The sequence below is a fragment of the Micropterus dolomieu genome, linkage group LG17 (genome assembly GCF_021292245.1).
Source record: "Micropterus dolomieu isolate WLL.071019.BEF.003 ecotype Adirondacks linkage group LG17, ASM2129224v1, whole genome shotgun sequence".
Taxonomy (NCBI): domain Eukaryota; kingdom Metazoa; phylum Chordata; class Actinopteri; order Centrarchiformes; family Centrarchidae; genus Micropterus; species Micropterus dolomieu.
The window spans coordinates 33,562,572-33,580,744 of NC_060166.1; the positions used below are offsets into that span (position 1 = coordinate 33,562,572).

The window sequence follows — 18,173 nt, forward strand, 5'->3', positions numbered from 1 at the left end:
ATTCCAGTGTTTATTCAATGAACAGCAGGCAGTGAGCGAGGTTAGGGTCACGTTGGTATTGTGGTCACGATGGCCTACTGTTTGCCAACACCTCAGTTTAGGATGAAGGGCTATAGACCCTGGAGCCCCTCATAATATACCAAAACATGAATGTCAAAGATGGTCAGGAGGTTTGTAGGAAGACTGATCATTTGACATAGTATAGCCTAAACAGATTTAAAAGGTTAACTTCAGATGCCCAGTTTTTGACCTTTTTTCATTTTTATGAGTTACGTAATATCAACTGCTCTACTAGAAAAAAATAGTGTTGTGCGCAACCAGTTACAGTATTTATAAATCACAGACTGTAAATAAATATGATATGAATTAAACAAACTGACCGGCCAAAGGGCAGCTGTGGCTCAGCGGTTAGAGCAGTCATCCACTTATTAGAAGGCCGGTGGTTCAATCCCCAGCTTCCCTAGTCTGCATGTTGAAGTATCCCTGCAAGATACTAAACCCCATATTGTTCCTGATCCGTTTCTAATGGCAGTTGGCACCTTAGCCTCTGCCATTCATTGTGTGAATAGGTGAATGTGTAGCGCTGTGAGTGGTCGGAAAGATTACAAGAGGCGGTATACAAGTACAGACCATTTACCAAACAATAAAAAGTATCCATTAAGGCTACTCCATATTGGGGTTTACCGACAAAGGCAATTTTTTACAGCAGTCGCACACAAACAGATGAAGAGAATTTGCTCTTGGTAAAGATTTGTTGTAAAACAAGTCTCAACCACAAGCTGAAAATCCCATACAGTGTAAAGGAAGAGTGCGAGACATACCATGCCATAAACTTTAACACAATAAACACCAACCTTTAGGGCATGTGTGACACACAAGGGGGGCGATGAGGCTGCACTAGGGCTTCCCAGGACAACACTAACCCTTTTCAAAAATAGAAGATAACTATAGTACTAGTGTGTTGCCATTTAGAAGGTAATTGTAGTTTATCTTATATCTCTCCTAAAGGGCATGCACAGTGCAGGGAGTACTTGGAATTATTGGTTCAGGAGCTGACTCTACTCCTCCACTTTGCACTCTTCTCCACACTACAATTACCCTACCTGAAAAGCATTAACAGTATGTTTACTCATTAGGTTCTGTGTTGACTAATCAGGCCAATACACTATCTTTTACCAGAGGTCAAGATTAAATTGGCTGTTTTTTTATCTGTGCTTGTTCCGGTTTGTTGTAGATTAAGTTTGTAGTTTTGCAGATATCATTTAAACCCCCCAGAATCGCTTGATTGTATAATAAAGTGAATGTACATAATTTATTCAACTAATTTGTATGCATCTTTCAAAGCGCCTTCAACATTTTTGTTTGTAGCTGTAAATTAACAAACCTCCACAGATACAACGGATGAGTTCATTGGTCTCTGTAGAACAGTATTTGTGATGCACATGCAGTCTACATAACTTCAAAGTGATATTATCTGCCAAATTACTTTGTGCTCCTTGACATTTATTTATATCTAGTCTGGCGTTGCTGAAACATCATTGAATGATGTCTGACTATGGCAACAGCTCTGTACGCAGATACTGCGGCCGGTAGCTCCTACAAACTCTGCTCTTTTTTTGGTTATCATCTTATTTTCCAACTTTATTGAATCAATAAATTAATGACAGTTCTTGTTATTGAGTATGATCCTCTTCTGTAATCATTGTCAGTGTTACAAGTCCTCAATGAAGCGCTTGGCCCAAACTGATGCAACACATTTATTTGTAGGGAGTTACAAAACAGTTAACACATTGGTCAGCAATGCTGATCAGTTCTTTGTAGCACTATGTCTATATTTTTTTAAAAAATATGCACATTTCCATATAAAGAGTAAAGGCATTAGACAGACAAGACAAACAAGAGAGACAAGATAGGATCAAACAGACAAGAGAGGACCAGATAAACTGGGCTGAAAGGACTGAGGGCATGGAAATAATGTGAACATGTGTTACTTTGGCTGAAGCCCATGACATAGAGTTTGTAAGTGGGGATGTGGGTTCTATGAAGGACTTTATACTCTATTCGTTGGGTTTTGGACTGTTTATAGGGGACTGATATTGTTCTGTCTGTAGATGTTAGTAGTTTTTTTGGTGGGGGGGATTATAACATACCGGACCAGGGGTCCGATATGTTATAATGTCAATCAATAATAATTTAATCATGAGCTAGTCATCATTAAATAACTCTGGGAAGGCTCAAAAGTAAACCGTTTAAGATAAACGAACAGTTCCCACCTCTGATTATGTAGCAACGCAACGAGTTATTTTTCCCATCTACCAAAACAATCGATCAAATGTCCATCGACAATAAATTATTCAAGGACCCAAATATCACCAACTGGCTACAGTGACTATTACCCTGTCGGGACAACGACTATGAAAGAGCTGCTGAAAACAGAACTGTCTAATGACTCTAATCCTAATGGTGTAATAGCTAAATGTGTAGCTCCTGAGGGAAGAAGTTAAGAAAACAATCCAAGCATGTATATATGTACAGTATGTATGTATGTGTGTATATATAGAGTATGTGTAGATATGTATGTATATAGCCTGCAAATCAGTGTATTTATGTATACATGTGTATATTGGTATTATAATTATTACTTGTTTTTATTACTTACTTTTTCTCCTTTTTTTATTGCTGTTTCTCTCTATTACTCTACTTCACTCTGACCTCATCTTGACTTGCCTCTTTATTTAGAACTTTTACTTTTATTGCCCAGTATCTATCCATTACCCCATTAGAGTCATCTTCCGCCTTATCTGTTTTGCTTAATGCTTATGTAAACAAATCCAAAGATGTTATAGCAACGGATCAACTGCCTCAATATTACAATTCCACTCCAGTCCTCCTATAAACAGTTGAGCCTTCACATGACCTTTCATTTCTACCATCAATCCCCAATTACAACAATGTTCTGTACCCCTGTTTGTATGTTTCTGTTTGTGTTACATGCTTATTTTGTTTTTGCCATATGTTTTCACACTCCATACCATAACCAACCATAACCTGCTTGCATCCTCACTGTACATCGTGTAATTCAATACCACTTGTTACAGTAACAATCCCATGGTATTACCAGTAAAAATAACACCATAGAACATAAGAGGAATTAGCTCTTCTGCAAAACCACAAAAATAAACTAAGATCTGACATCCGCTTTCTACAGTAAACTCATCTTACAGAAGCAGAATCTCTGAAAATTACAGCCAGATGGATTGGCAAGGTGTACCACTCCACATATAGTTCCAAAAAAGCAATGCATCTCCATTTTATACCTGTAAGAACATTTATCTTACCTATTATTTAACTATGACTGATCCCGAGGCTCGTTAAACAGTATCATTATCACAAATTTTAACTTTAGCAAATATCTACTACCCTAACTCTACTCTTCTCTTTATTCTCAGCACTCACTAATATTCCTGACTCGCATATACTAGGTGATGATTTTCACATAGTAATAGAATTACATATTGATCGTTGTCATCACTTTCTCAGCAGAACTCCAACTACATCCTCCCCCAAGATGGTGCTTCAAGATCTCATTACCAATAAGAATGGGCATCCTTTATCAAAACCATTAACACTCTTTGAATAGCAGCATGTACACGCCATTGGAAACTGCAAAGACTAAAGTGTTCATACAAAAAGAAAAACAAAATTGCAGAAGAACACAACCTCCAAAAAGAGATGAAGAGATTGGACCTTCTGGCCTCTCAAGTGCTTAACGATTCAATAATGAAGGAACTCCCAAAAACCAAATATGTAATAAGCAACATACTTACCAAGACAACTGAATATATCCTCACAGACATTGCAGACATCCAATCAAAGTCACACCACCATAAAATTTGTCTTTACGCTGATGACATCCTGTTATACATTACAAATCCCTCATCTTCACTTCTATCAGGCTTTGCTCTGTGACTCACACAGGAAGGCTTAAGGGTCTTTAAACCAATGGGGTTTTAGAAAAGTTGAAAGTGAGAGCTTCCACCAGCATTTCCCTTGTCTGCATCAAAATAGGAAACAGCAGCTATCAAAGCATAAACACCCGCCAAGCGCTGAAGTCGGTTATAATGGAACCAGAATAGCACCATTTACAAATCAGCTGCTGACACCAAGTCCAGCTTGTATTTCCTCAGTGAGCAGGATTAGTTCATCAGAGCAGAAGCAGGTTGTGCTTCTATGTCTTGCTTAAAGTCACTTTGGTTTGGTTTGTTGGTTTTAAAGTTTCACCTCATCTCGACAACATCCTTTGTTTCTTAGAGCACACAAGCAGTTTACATAGCAGCAGCAGCAGCACATTTCACAGTTTCCTCAGTTTTTATACAAATTATAATCTATGGGAGATTTATTGCAAACAAATGTTTATCCACATTCCCCTTAGATACCAACAGCTACAGTACTGGACATAAACACATCATCTAGAACTATTTCTAGGCTTGCATCCAGCTATGATGCTGTCTCAGACAATCAGATATAATACTAGGTACACATTATATCATTGTTTGAGTAGTTTTTCTTTAGAAAGAGATATGGACAATTTCTTCTTCCCAGAAGATGGCTCAGAAAAAGTGAATCAGTTGTCTTTATCTCGGACTAAGGGCTGCAGACTGGAGGCTATTTTGTATTTTGACAGTACAGTACTGTAGATGGTGATATGGTTGCAATTTAGCTCTAGATAATCTGTCTTTTCTGTCAAATGCTGAAGAAGGGAACATTTCAGCTTAACAGTGATTTAATGCAGATCAGTGAAGATGTGGGCTTTAATTTATTACTTTTCATTCAAAGAGAGCAGTCTGCTTTGGTTGGCATTTTCTTCACTGAGACAACAGGAAAATGGAGTAGGCTACATATTAAAAGAGATTAATAGAGTCATACAGTAAGATTCTCTCTGTTGAGACTAAGAGAGTAATATTTGGTGTAAATCAGCTTAGTGGAGGGGAGCAGACTGATGGGGAGACAAAGCAGCAGAAGTCAAAGATCAAAGATCAAAAGATCCAAGCAAATGTCTTGCTTAGTAATATTTAAGAACAAAAAAGTAGGGCAGGGCACGTTAACACATTATTATCGCATTAATGCTTTAATTAATTAAAGCCAAGAATTATTTTATCGCACGTTAACGCAGTTTTTATTATTATTATTTTGAAAGTCTATTGCTCACTGGCTTTGAACACACATACACTCAAACCATGGGTCACAGAGGGGTGGGATGTTGATCAGCCTGCAAGTCACCCACCCGAAGAGAGGCTTTGGCAGACTACGCTGGATGCAGCGTATGGAAGAAGTAGATAAACAAAAGCAAGACAATCGATCAAATGCCATAGCGAAGATAGCTACACACTGTATGCTGATTAGTATTTGGGAAGATGTCGGTCTTATGAATGTTCTTCAAATTGCAACATAGTCGTTTGGCCCCGCGGGGTGGTCTTTGCTCCGGTGATCAGAAAGGGAGACAAGCGCTCTATGGATAATAACCATGGCAACGGCTTCTGTGCACTACACAGCTGTAGCCTATTTAACTTGAGTTAAAATTATAGGCTACATAACTTTAGCTGATAGGCCTCCATCTAGTTTTGTGGGGATGGTCTGCCATGCGAATTCCCTCCTGTTGATGTCCTATTTAGTAAACAGTAATAGATTCTGGAAACTCACAAACAACGAGGATCAGTCTCTCTTCCAATGATTTGACCTCTGCGTCACGTACAAAAAGTTCAAGACATTTCAACTTCAGCAGCGGGCGGGCGTGTGAGGCGAGCACTTCACCTCACTCTGACAGAGACACTTGTTACTGAACATAGACTCTTTATCCTGCTCCCCGACAAAAGAAAAATGTTTCTGCTAATACATGTTCTGAAAAGAAAACAGATTTATATATGTTAACCTGTTGCACAGAAGGTGCCTGTTATGATGTTATGATCGTGGCTCTGGAATCTGATGGTAACTTCTTTTAACAAGCTATGCCCTGGCAGTGGCAAATGGCTTTGGTTTGATTTGATTTGATTACAGTAATGTTTAAGTTGAGATTTACAAGAAATATTTTATTGCTGTGTATGCTGTGTAAAGGGAATACTGCTGGTAAAAAGTGCATAACTATCGCACAAAATCATGCGATTAATCGCGATTAAAAATTTTAATGGTTGCCCAGCACTAAAAAAATGCTTCTTGTTATTTCATCTTAGGGATAAAAAAGTGACATAAGCAGCAGATTTGCGATTGAGGGGAAACGAGTCGTGAGAACAGAAATTTGTCTGAGATGTTCTCAGACACACTTAATCAAATAACACAGGATGGAATATTTTGACAGTCTGGGGTCTCAACCACAAAATCTACAACCCTGCGGCGACACACACACACACACACACACACACACACACACACACACACACAAACACTTTATTATTCTGGGATTGACACATACTGGAAATGTTTTCTACTGAGGTTTCACTTTTAGAGGACTAATGTCACTAGTACATACTATGCGCACACACACAACTACAAGCGCTTAAGTGTTGCCCCATCAGATTAACTTGGCTTTTGTTTAGAGAGCTCTGCAGCTTCCCATGAACAAAAAAACGAAGAACGAAATTTTGATCAACTAGGAAAATTACCAGGTGTTTGAGAAATTACCCTCAACAGGTTCTGATTTATCTTCAGACTCAGGATCCTTAGAAACAGCTATAAAAACATCCCAACTACACTGCTTAAAGGAATAAATAAAAGTGGATTCTGACAACAGATCTCTGTCATCTGAAGATTTACTATCAGATTATGATATATTTTATCTTACTGAAATCTGTCTCGGTTATGAAGAATATGTTAGCCTAATAATATAAATAATAAATAAATACACTCTCTTTAGTCATATTAATGCTCACATTCCTCCAGCCTTGAGGTGGAGTTGCAGCAATCAAAATAGTTGCAACTCCACCTTCAGGAGTTGCAACTATCTTTTTATCAAGTTTAGTCCTTAAAACAGATAAAGCGGCTGTGTACAAACACCAGCTTTTCTTTCAGTGTACAATGAGGATTCAGATTTTGTATAAACAAAAGTGAGACCATTTAATGCTTCTGATATACACTTCCCTTTTGTACTAACAATACTTGGGTGTTGTTATTTTAAAAAAACAACTTTTCCACTGTGTTTGGCGCAGAGGACAGACAATGACAATGAAGTTGGTCGATTTGTTATTTCATGTAGGTAAATTGCACAGACACTGCTGAATGAATTACAAGAGAAGTGATACACATTTTTTTTTTTATTTGTTTTTGGGTTGTTGATTTCATAGGATTGGCCTTCTGCAGCAAAGTCAGCTGACTGCAGCTTATAGTCGGAGACAAAATTACAAATAAAAATGATTTGATCCTGGATTCCATCAAAATTTTAAGTTTTAAAATAAATTTTAATTGATATGATTAAGCATTTTTCCATTTGTGTTTTGGTTAAGAAAAAAAAAAGTTTATTACTCACTGCATAAGGAATCAGGGAAAATATGAACAAGACACTTAACCCCTGGTTGCTCCAGAGGCGTGCGACCTCTGACATGTATAGCAATTGTAAGTCGCATTGGATAAAAGCATCAGCTAAATGAGTAAATGAAATGAAATGATAATTGAAAATATATGTAACTGAATTTGTCATTAATTCAGTTGTTGTAAAACAATATTTCTCATGAAATTGCAAGTACCAAATCTTTTATCCTGCTTTGTGGGAGGTGTATTAGCAGGTCACATACTTAACCATATCATCACACAGTTTATCATCTGTGCACGTGTTGCAGTTAAGTTTACACCACAGCATCTGCCAAGATGTTGTGTTTGGTATAATGCAAACATCAATTAATATTCCAGACACAGTTTTATAACAATATCCGCAGAGAGAGAGAGAGAGAGAGAGAGAGAGAGAGAGAGAAATAATGATTAAATGAAACAGTTCAAGAAAAGTATACTGTTATACACTAATATAAGTATAGTGAGGTTTTTTTAAAGCATCACCACTGGACTACTTTCACATCATGTGAAATAAGAGAAGTGAAAACAGAACTTCACAATATTTCTGTAGAAACATGAGAGATGAGGCAGCCCCAAATGCTAAAAACAGATTTTCTAACAGAGGTTTTTTGCTGAGCATTATTCGGGCGAAGCAGTAACACTTCATGAACAAGACTTTCAAATCATGTGTGACTGTTTTGTGTGTGTGTGTACAGGACTGTGTGAAAAGGACTGAGAAAGATGAAAGAAGAAAACAGAAAAATGGAGGAAGACGAGAGAACGGAATAAAAAGTCAGAAAGAGGGAGTGGAGAAAAAGCTCAGGGAGAAGGTCAAGAATGCAGATTGTCTCTAATAGTCTATTCTCTGTACCACCAGGGTGTCTGAGTTGTGGCCGATGGCCTGTTGAGCAACGTGTTGATGGATGGGGCATTGCTCAATAACAGCGGTTTGTCTGCTGGAAGTCTTGCAGAGCGGAAAAAACCCACATGAGAATCATTTTATGTAGGCCTACAGTAGGTTTCCATCAGCTGCTGTTACAAAGGCACATTAGAGTAACAGAACACTTGTCCTCCAGTGTAACTGCTATGTAAACATCTGTACAGCTGTAGAAATGGATGCAAGTGCAGAACACAATTGCAATCTTTAAACTTTGAATTGTAGTTGTGCTTCACATGTAAAAAAGAAACAACAAAAGTACAGGTGCCTTCAATTATTCAGAGGAATTATGCAAAACACATGTTTTTCAACATGATGTAATATCTTTGTCAAATCAGCAGTTTGACTTCCAGGAGTTTAGACCTCCTTGAACTTTAAACATTGTGAACCTTAACAACCTAAATGCAAAAATACAGCAATGTAGCCTTTCCTTCTCCAGTAAACTGCACCCATACAGCTTCACTCAGTGTCATGGAGATACACTTACGGCTATGTTGCTGATTTAAACTAGGGTGACCATATTTTGGTTTTCAAAAAAGAGACAGAGTGGGCAGGAGGCAGACAGACACCCACAGTGGGTCAAAGGTTGGGGCTGGGTGGGGATTCAAGTAATTGGTGGCAATGAGACAATGTGTATGGGTTATGATTTGATTAGGGCCAATATTAGTGTATTAGTTTTAATTAATAATAATAATAATATAGCTTACCACTAGCATTAATGCCAGTTTCAGCAGTTTCATTATGGTATGTTGTTCTTGTGAGCAAGTTTATGCACACGCTTGGATAAAAAAAAGCACAGACAAGGGCAGACAAGTGTAACCTACCGGTGCCAGTACGCAAGAAAAAGTCCTGCTAAAAAGTTAAATGTAATAGTGCCGGTACTGGTCAAAGCAATGCGAAAATGACTACAATAAATGCAGACTGTAGAAAGCAAAAGCAGAATCTTGGACATTTTGGGCAATTTAGAAATCCCGTTTGGACTAAATTTTTTACCTTCCACAAACAAAACAAAACAAAAATAGAACGTGTGGTCACCCTGTGCAGAGTCTACAGTCATACAAGTGGTAACATGCTGACGCAAAGTAAATAAAATGTTTACCATATTTACCATCCTAATTTAGCATGCTAGCATTTGCTATTACCAGTAAACAGAAAGTAGCCTGTAGATGACCTATTACCTATTACAATCCATTGTGTAGATGTTGATATATTTCACTGAATAATTTTCACCAGATGAAAAGTCAGGCTTACTTAATTGTGGACTGAATGAACGACTGACAGTACGATACATACTATACATAAAATAGGTTGAAATGGGAGATTAACATACCTAAACATCTTGCGGTGTCTACCTGGTTGCCGTGTGAGGCCCAGCAATGAAGATGAAAGCTTTGTCTTTCATCTCTGCATGGTGCCGATTCTGCCTCTGTTTCACATCAGCCTGGATCCACTCTGTGTTCAGGACACCTGTCTCAACAGAGTTAGTTCAGGGTGATGGGTGTGGCTACATTTGGACAGACACATGCTGAAGTTAGCACAGTATCTATCATAATGGCACACACATTAGATCGACTAGAAACCAAAATATTCAACATGAAAAGCTTTTGTACAGCACGAGAACACGTGGGTGCAGCTGTTGAGACAGTATGTGTATCGAATCACTCGACTAACATTGTAAGGCCGACGTTTTCATTACAAATATCTATCATGGGAAAGGTTCGGGGTTTTAAAAAGTTTACTTTACTATTCTTGTGTTGTATTAAATGACACATGTTCACATTGTGGAAAATTAAGTTCTTGACATTTTAATTAAAAAAGTCATTTTTGCCAACAAAATCTATTAGTGTCCTACTGCTAACCCAGCTGTCTGTTTCATAATTTTTCTTTCGTTTTATAGATTAATTTCTAAGTAAAGCAGTTGTAAATGAATCAGTGTTGGCTTATTGTCAAAGTTTAGTAGCAATGCTGAGAGATTTAAGTAAGGGTTATGGAAGATACGTTTAGAGAAGTTATTTCATACCCTATTGTCATGCATTGTAATGGATCATGTATGTAATCAAAACGTCTGCAGGATTGTCAAAAAGCAACATCCCAAAATGTTTTTCAGTCCAATGAGAGGCCATTTCATATGATCTGTCACAGCTCAGAGATGCTGGCAAGCTGCTGTTAATGCAGGCACACATGGAGAGTAGGAATAAGTGTTTATTTGAGGCAGTTACCCAGAAAGGATGACATGGTTGGATACTGGTCTAAACTGGAAACAGGCGGAAACAGCAGGAACACAAGGAACACAATGGTTATGTTGCATCATTAATGATCTGGCAAACAAGGAGGATGAACAGTCTTCTGTTTATAGTGGGGAGCTAATGACTGAACTAAGTCAACTAAAAGCTTTGCAGGAGACTGAGTAATGGACTGGAAAACTGAACAGGTCTGACCAGTGGACAGTAAAGACATGTGTCACAGCAGACATTTTGACTTGTTGTAGTTGGAAAAGCACAGACATTACTAACAACATTAACAACGGCGTTGTTCTACTCAAGTGTCCCAGTAAGTCACGACAGTGAGCCAGCATAAACAAAACCAGGACCTGAAACTGAAGAAGCTAAACAGAATTCTGCCTTCATTGATTTGCCATTTACTTTTACTGTATTTTTCCTACTGTAACATGTAAAAATGTTATGTGTGATAAAGCCCTATGACAGAGTCCTGAGGGGGGAGGGAGCCTTAATTTTGTGTTTGTTTGTATTTTGCATTATTATTACCTCTATAAATACTCACTGTGACTGTGACAGTCACTAGTGCTGTTAAAACACAATGTTGGCCATTAATGTGGGGTGAATCATTCTGCACTGTAAACCAATAATGGTTGACATTCACAAATTATGGTTCACATCAGCATCGGCATCACCCTCTAAAAAATATGTTTCAGTTAGTTCTTTTTACAGTGTAGTTTTAACATACATAAGTAGGTGATGCATCAAATAGTAACAGTAATACAGTATATTGCTGTACCTGAAAATATTCAGCCCTTAACTGTTTCATCTTGTCATTGTTTCTCTCAAAAGCCATTAGGTATATTTGTTTCATTGATAGCTGCTGCCTCTTCATAAGCCGGGCTACTGTTGGTAGGCTGATGGATGCCACACTGGCAAAGGTGTTATTGTTATTGTTCTCCTCAATTGCCTGCTTTATTTCTGATAGCAGTATATCATTCCTGGCCTGCATCATTTCCACCACTGCCAGCTCCTGCTGGTCAGTCAGCACACGGCCACAGCCACAACTGTGGGGTTTTCTGTCAGTTCTTAGCATAGAGAAGAATATACTGTCGATAGATCATACTGTAAGAATACTGTAACATGGTGAATGAATTTGAATTTGAAGATGAATATACATGCATTACAATTTACAGTACTGTAAATCTAAAGGTAAAGCATAGTATACATCCTCCAGACTTACTGGTTTCCTTGCTGAAAAGTGTGAATGATTCAATTGACAGTTGATCTATTTAGATTTGGCTCAAGTAACCTGGCAGCCTCTGCCATAGTAAGGCCTCGGTTCACCACATGATCAACGACGATAGCTTCATTAGAGACAATAGTTCTGCCTCCATGTCTCTGACGACCAACCATTCGACAGGCTCTGACCACCTCTCTGACCTCTCTGTTATTGCTCATGCCCACCTCTCTGATGGACCCCTTGTCCAACAGCTCTTCCTCTTCCTTGCTGTCTATCCTGATCCATTTTTGAAAAAATTGCCAGTGTTTATACGCCATCTTTTATTGGGTGACCACTTACGAGATGAAATCAATCAGCAATAATGAGTATTTGGTTACATGTAATTCAGATGTTCATACGAACACACATTTTATATTGCTGACAAACCAATTTCAAATCTATAGATTTACCACACGGTTCAGTGATTTACCATTAAGATCAGTTGGATTAAGTGTTGGTCAAATGTATTTATGCAAATCAGAAGATAAGCATATCAAAAGTATTGGGAGCATTGCATTGTAAAAGACAATTACTTCATATGAAAGGTATTTCTTTGATGACATACTGATTAGGTGTGGTGAAAAAGTTGCTGTGTAATTTTGTGTGTTGTACTTAGTCAATTGAACATGTGATTCCATATTTGAAAATATACCCTTTTTATGATCTGCTTCGAGCTTTGGACTAAGAGTTGTGAAAGTTTACCACATACTTGCGATAATAGTACCAAAACTATATATATAAAAAAAAGCACACTGTATGTGGGGGCTGATCTCTCAGCACAAATTTTACTTATTTGTATGACTGTACATGTTTCAATATTGAACATTAGAAATGATTTACCTTAATGCTAGGATGATTTAAAGTAAACTTCACCAAAATGTTCTTGTTGTTATTTTGTTTGTTAATTTGTTGGCTTCATTGTGCATTGTGGTATATTGCAAGTATTGCAAGTGAAGGATAATTCCTGTTTGGGGATATTTATCCATCCTAGACTTACAGAGATTATCCAAGTGAGGTTATTGTTCACCCCTCTATACATCTGTGAAGATGCTATTGGATTTTGGTCCAAATCAAGACACTCGACTTACCCAAGTTCACCTAAAGTCTTGTCTTGTGTGTCATTCAAGCCACATGCAAAACTTTCTACATATAGCCAGTAGCCAGCCTGTCTGTAAGGAAACAAAGTAAAGATAATCTCGACCTTGGGTTACCTGACAAATGGGTAGTAGTGCATCCTTATCAAGACAGCTGCGTCAGTCAGTCGACCAAACAGGCAGAGAGGAAAGACAAAGTCTGACCTACTGTTTTGGAGAGTCAGTGACTGTCACCTTTGGCTTTTGTTAGCTCAACAATTGACCCTGAAATGACCTGGGGAAACCTGTGTCATTTTAGACAACACCTAAAGTTCCTTCCCACTATGACATTTTAAAGATTTAATTTTAGTTTTGAAGCATTTTGTAGAAAGTAGAAAGGTTTGGGAGCATCTTGAAACATTTATGGGAAAAAGTGTAGGCTTAGCCACATAAATAAATAAAAATAATAAATAAAGGCTTCAGAGCCAGATTCTCTGCAGTATGTTAAAATCACTCAGTGACTTTGTGCTGCTCAATTTCCATATAAACACAGAGTAAATGAGCTGGATTATGTTTTAATTTGACATAATGAGTTCATTGCTGGGAGATGTTTTACACCAGCAAGCTTGGCTTTTACTTGACTGCTGTTTAGATATTACACACACACACACACACGCACACACACACACACACACACACACACACACACACACACACCATCAAACACATACACTCAATGTCATATCCTCAAATAATTCCTAAGGTTTGCAGAGTATTTTAAAGAATTTAAGCACTTGTTTTGGTTTTCCAACCAAGACCTCAGTGTTCTCTGTTGTTTTCAGAAGCAGCAGCAGCCAAATATTTTTGTTGCCTAAGCCTAACCAAGTAGTTTTTGTGCCTAAGCCTAACCAAGTAGTTTTGGTGCCTAATCAAATTGTGATGTTTCACAATGTTAAACACTAGTTTTATTTTGAAAGTCTAACCGGACGTTGCATATTTATTCTTGCTACCTTGAAAGCAGAGAAACATTTACATAAACAACGCTAAAGGGGTACCCAGGCACCTATATGACGCCCTGAGATGAGGGTTAGACACACACAGCCCATACACTAATAATTACCCCACCAAAAAAGAGACACAGATGTTGCCTTTTCAGGAAGCCAGGTAATTATTAGATTTTTATTGGGATTCTGATCCATCTTGTTTGCTATTCACAAAAAAGTAGCTGAACGTTCACACACAATAATTAATAAATAGCCTAATTAGACATGTTTTTTTTATTGTATTTGTCTTTGGTATTGCATAAACATCCTATATCCGCATAGATATGAAATAACTCCAACACATTGATTTTACTTTATGTTAATGTATCACTCCAGAAGGAGAGTGTCGGCATTCTGCATGGCACGATGACGCCCTCCCCCTCCCCCTCCCTCTCTCTCTCACTCTGAGCGTGTGTATACGTGTGTATACGTGTGTGTGTGTGTGTGTGTGTGTGTGTGTGTCTCAGTCTGCCGGCTGTTATCGCTCTGTTCACAGCGTTTTGCGCTCTGGAGGCTGTTTACTCTGCCCATCACTGCTGCTACTGGACGTTTTTCGCAGAGGTTGAATAAAATAAGTTGACTTTTCTCTGGATGAATACGCGCTAGTTTTGAGAGGTGACAGCAAGAATCCGGGAACCTGAATGTGAGTACAGCGCTGTGTCTTCACTCATCTGTGTCTTTACTCTCTTCTCTTTACTCTTTTCTTTACTCAGAGAGGAAGAAGCATAAATGAAACCGTCACCTGCTACAGAAAGCTATAATTCAGCACTGTGCGTTGGATCATGCTTTAGGCCTACACAACATGTAGGCTATTTTTTAACTAATTAGTCACATAGCCTATAACATATTTATGTGCATATGTGAATTAGCTATTTTTTCAAACAAAAAAATTAATTACAGTGAATTATATTGATAATATCAGCTTTAAATTTTAATTTACATTCTAGTAATACCAGTTGGTCTGTATGTTAGAGTATTCACATCCCATAACATTCAGTCACATATTGCTTCAGTGTTTATGATCTTGATTAAATACTAAATATAGTAACTTAATAAAATATTCTCACTATACATAATAAACTGTAAAAGGGAATAAAAAAAGAAGCCTAAACATGCTGTACATAAGCTGCTCTTTCCCCTGACTTTGACCTCACCTTGTATTCTACATCTGACATCTGTTCTTCACACAGCTTGCAGTGTTTTTCTCCCATTGATTTGTTGCAAAACCAAGTCAAATTGCATTAGTAAATGGCACTTGTGTCCCTGCCAAAGCTCTGGAGGTTTTGACTGCAGACAATTAATAAATTATGAGACTCAACAACTAAATGAGCCGCTTGTGTCACTGAACCCCTCCAAGTATAGCACTGTGTGCAGGGAGCAGAAAATTGTTCTTTTAGATGAGTGGTGGTGCAAAACCAGTTTTGCTGCTATGAAGAACCCTTTAGAACATAGTTTATTATATGCTGAATTAAGCTGAAAGGGCTCTATGTTGACTATTTGTGAAATTTAAAGAAGACTATACCTCCAACATCTAGTTGATATTTTGCGATTTCATGATTTTGAAAAGCAGTGCGTAGACCAACATTAGAAATGTTTAGATTTCAAACTTCAGCCTCTCTGTCTGTCAGTATGATATCCCAAATATAAACAGATATGGCTCACAGTTGTGCTGCGATCACTTGCTTGTGGAATGGTCAAATAAAGGTCCAGCTCCTAATTCTCCTGCTGAAGAGTGCTGTGGTTATGTATTTTTCTGTCAGAAACAGAAGACAACCAAAACACTAAGGGGGCTGCAGGTACGCAAGTTGATAAAGTGTTAATCTGAGCACATTGTACTGTAGGTTCGCGTTCAGTCGTCACAGTTGTAAATTCACTTCTCTTTGGGCTGGCACAGATACTCTGAATGAAAAGATATGGGTGTGAGAGCAAAATTTATACAGTGACATGACTTTGAAGTATTATTTCCTGGCAAGAGTTTTCCATTTCTTCATACGTATGTCAGGAAACAGAAGGAAGCGAAATGCAGCGTAGATGATACCACACAACTTTAAGGAGGGAAAATCAAGTTTGACCAAATCAAATTATGGATTCATGCTTACTGAATCAGAATCAGAATCAGAAGGAGCTTTATTGCCAAGTAGTGTTTTACACATACGAGGAATTTGCTATGGTGATAAGGTGCTACATGTAGACAAACATACAGTCAACATGAATAAATGTAGAAATATATAAATATGGAATGGAAGAACAACGTTGCAGATATATACATGTACATTATTCTGGGTCTGTGCCATGCAGAAGTAACGCAAGAGAATATTGTGTACATATAACTATACAACAACAAAGATCAACAATCAACAACAAATATGTGCAACATTCCAAGTCTGTGCACGACACTGTGATGGGTTATCTCACCCTATGGATTTTTGCGCTGTACAAGAATGAATGGCAGCCACTTATTTTTTCTGAGATAAATGTTGAGAAGGCTTACGAACAACATTCAGCTTTTATAATGATTAGACAGATTTAGTGAGTAAAAAAAGCCATGAAGAACTATTGTTGTGACGCATGTATTACTCAAATGAGTACATATGTTATGTTGACTGCTGAGCAGATGAGCCACCTCAAGCAGTGAGAGAGACAGAGAGACCCTGATCTCTGGGAAAGCATTGTGCTTTATTGAGCTGCAGGGAAATGTTTCAACAGACCTTAATGGTCTTTTTAGTAAATAGTCGGCACAATGAATCCTCTGTTCCTTCTACAGAATTCTTGCTTTCAACTCCAACGTTAACATTAAAATCACTAGAATATCCTCTTCTTCTCTTGGGTATGTCTGTACGCTTTCTTCTCTTTCCCTCCTTTCTCTTCCCATTCTTGCTCTCTTTAACTCTATGGGAAGATTGAGCGAGTCAGCTTGTCTTCTTTTTCCTTTTCCCCTTCCTTTTTAATTCCCTTATTTTTATTTCTCTCATGTGATTATAATTTTCAGCAATTATCATGCAAAGAACAAACATTAATACATGCAGAATTTACATGCAATACTGACTGTTTTATATTCTGTATGTCATTGCAACGTTTATAATAACATACGTAAACCATCCTCTCCTTTTCCTCACCCCGTAACCTCCTCCATCCTTTGTACTGAACTATTTCTGACCTCTTAGGAAAGGTAATCTGTACTGTTTTAGCACTGACCTTGAAGGCAGGAGGATGACTGTGGTTAGCTAAGAGCTCCAGCTATACTTACATACCGGTTCCTTTTACCACTCCCAACCAATCACACACACACACACACCACCACCGCCTCATCCACCGCAACCCCCCAACTCAGATAGATCTTCCTCCTTCTTACTTGAAGTGTGACAGTGGTGTGACCTTTAAAAGAATACGTTCACCCTTGCATGACGTTAAGGAGAAGCACAGCACAGCACACTGTATCATCAGTCCCTGAACAATATGCAGTGCTAACTGTATATTGGAACAGAATGGGATGTCAAATAATGTATGGTATATTTGGTTGAAAAGTGCACAAATTTGAGGATGGACCAAACAAACATAGTTTTTAAATAATTAATAGTAGATTTTAAAGTAGTTTATTTTTTTAGCCACCTGGCTCTAGGGATGGCAGTGCTGATCAGTGCACCACTTTGGTCCGGACTTAAATATCTCAGTAACCATTGAATGGAGTGCCACTAATATTGGCACACATATATGGCGCTCATAGGATGAATCCTAATGACTTTGGTGATCACGTTACATTTCATCTAGCACCACCAGCAGGTCAAATTTCTCAGTTATCCTGTGAAATATCTCGCAATCTAACAGATGGATTAGAAAGAATTGGATTAGGAAAGGAAATAGAGAGAAATTGAGTTAGGAAGAGAAGCGAAAAGAACAACTGGAAAAAGAAGAAAAGGCAAGAGACTGAAAGGATGGAAGAAAAAACAGAAAGTAAGTAAAAAGTTGGTGAGTAGAGGAGAAGGGGAAGAGGATGAGAGGAGAGCAGGGCAGTAGGAGATAGGATGGAGAAGGATGGTTGGTAGAAGGTTGGAGGACAGCAAGATAAGAAAAGAGCTTCAGAGGAGG

General features: G+C 38.1%; 1 protein-coding gene across 1 annotated transcript in view; it reads left to right on the forward strand.

Moving 5' to 3' along the window:
* The first annotated feature begins 14,605 nt into the window (after positions 1 to 14,605).
* The window catches only part of gpr4 (G protein-coupled receptor 4), a 49,375-nt gene continuing 45,807 nt past the window's right edge, over positions 14,606 to 18,173 (forward strand). The window contains exon 1 of the mRNA XM_046075041.1: positions 14,606 to 14,730. The gene's annotated coding sequence lies outside the window, so the exon portion shown is untranslated. The remainder of the gene's footprint in view (positions 14,731 to 18,173) is intronic.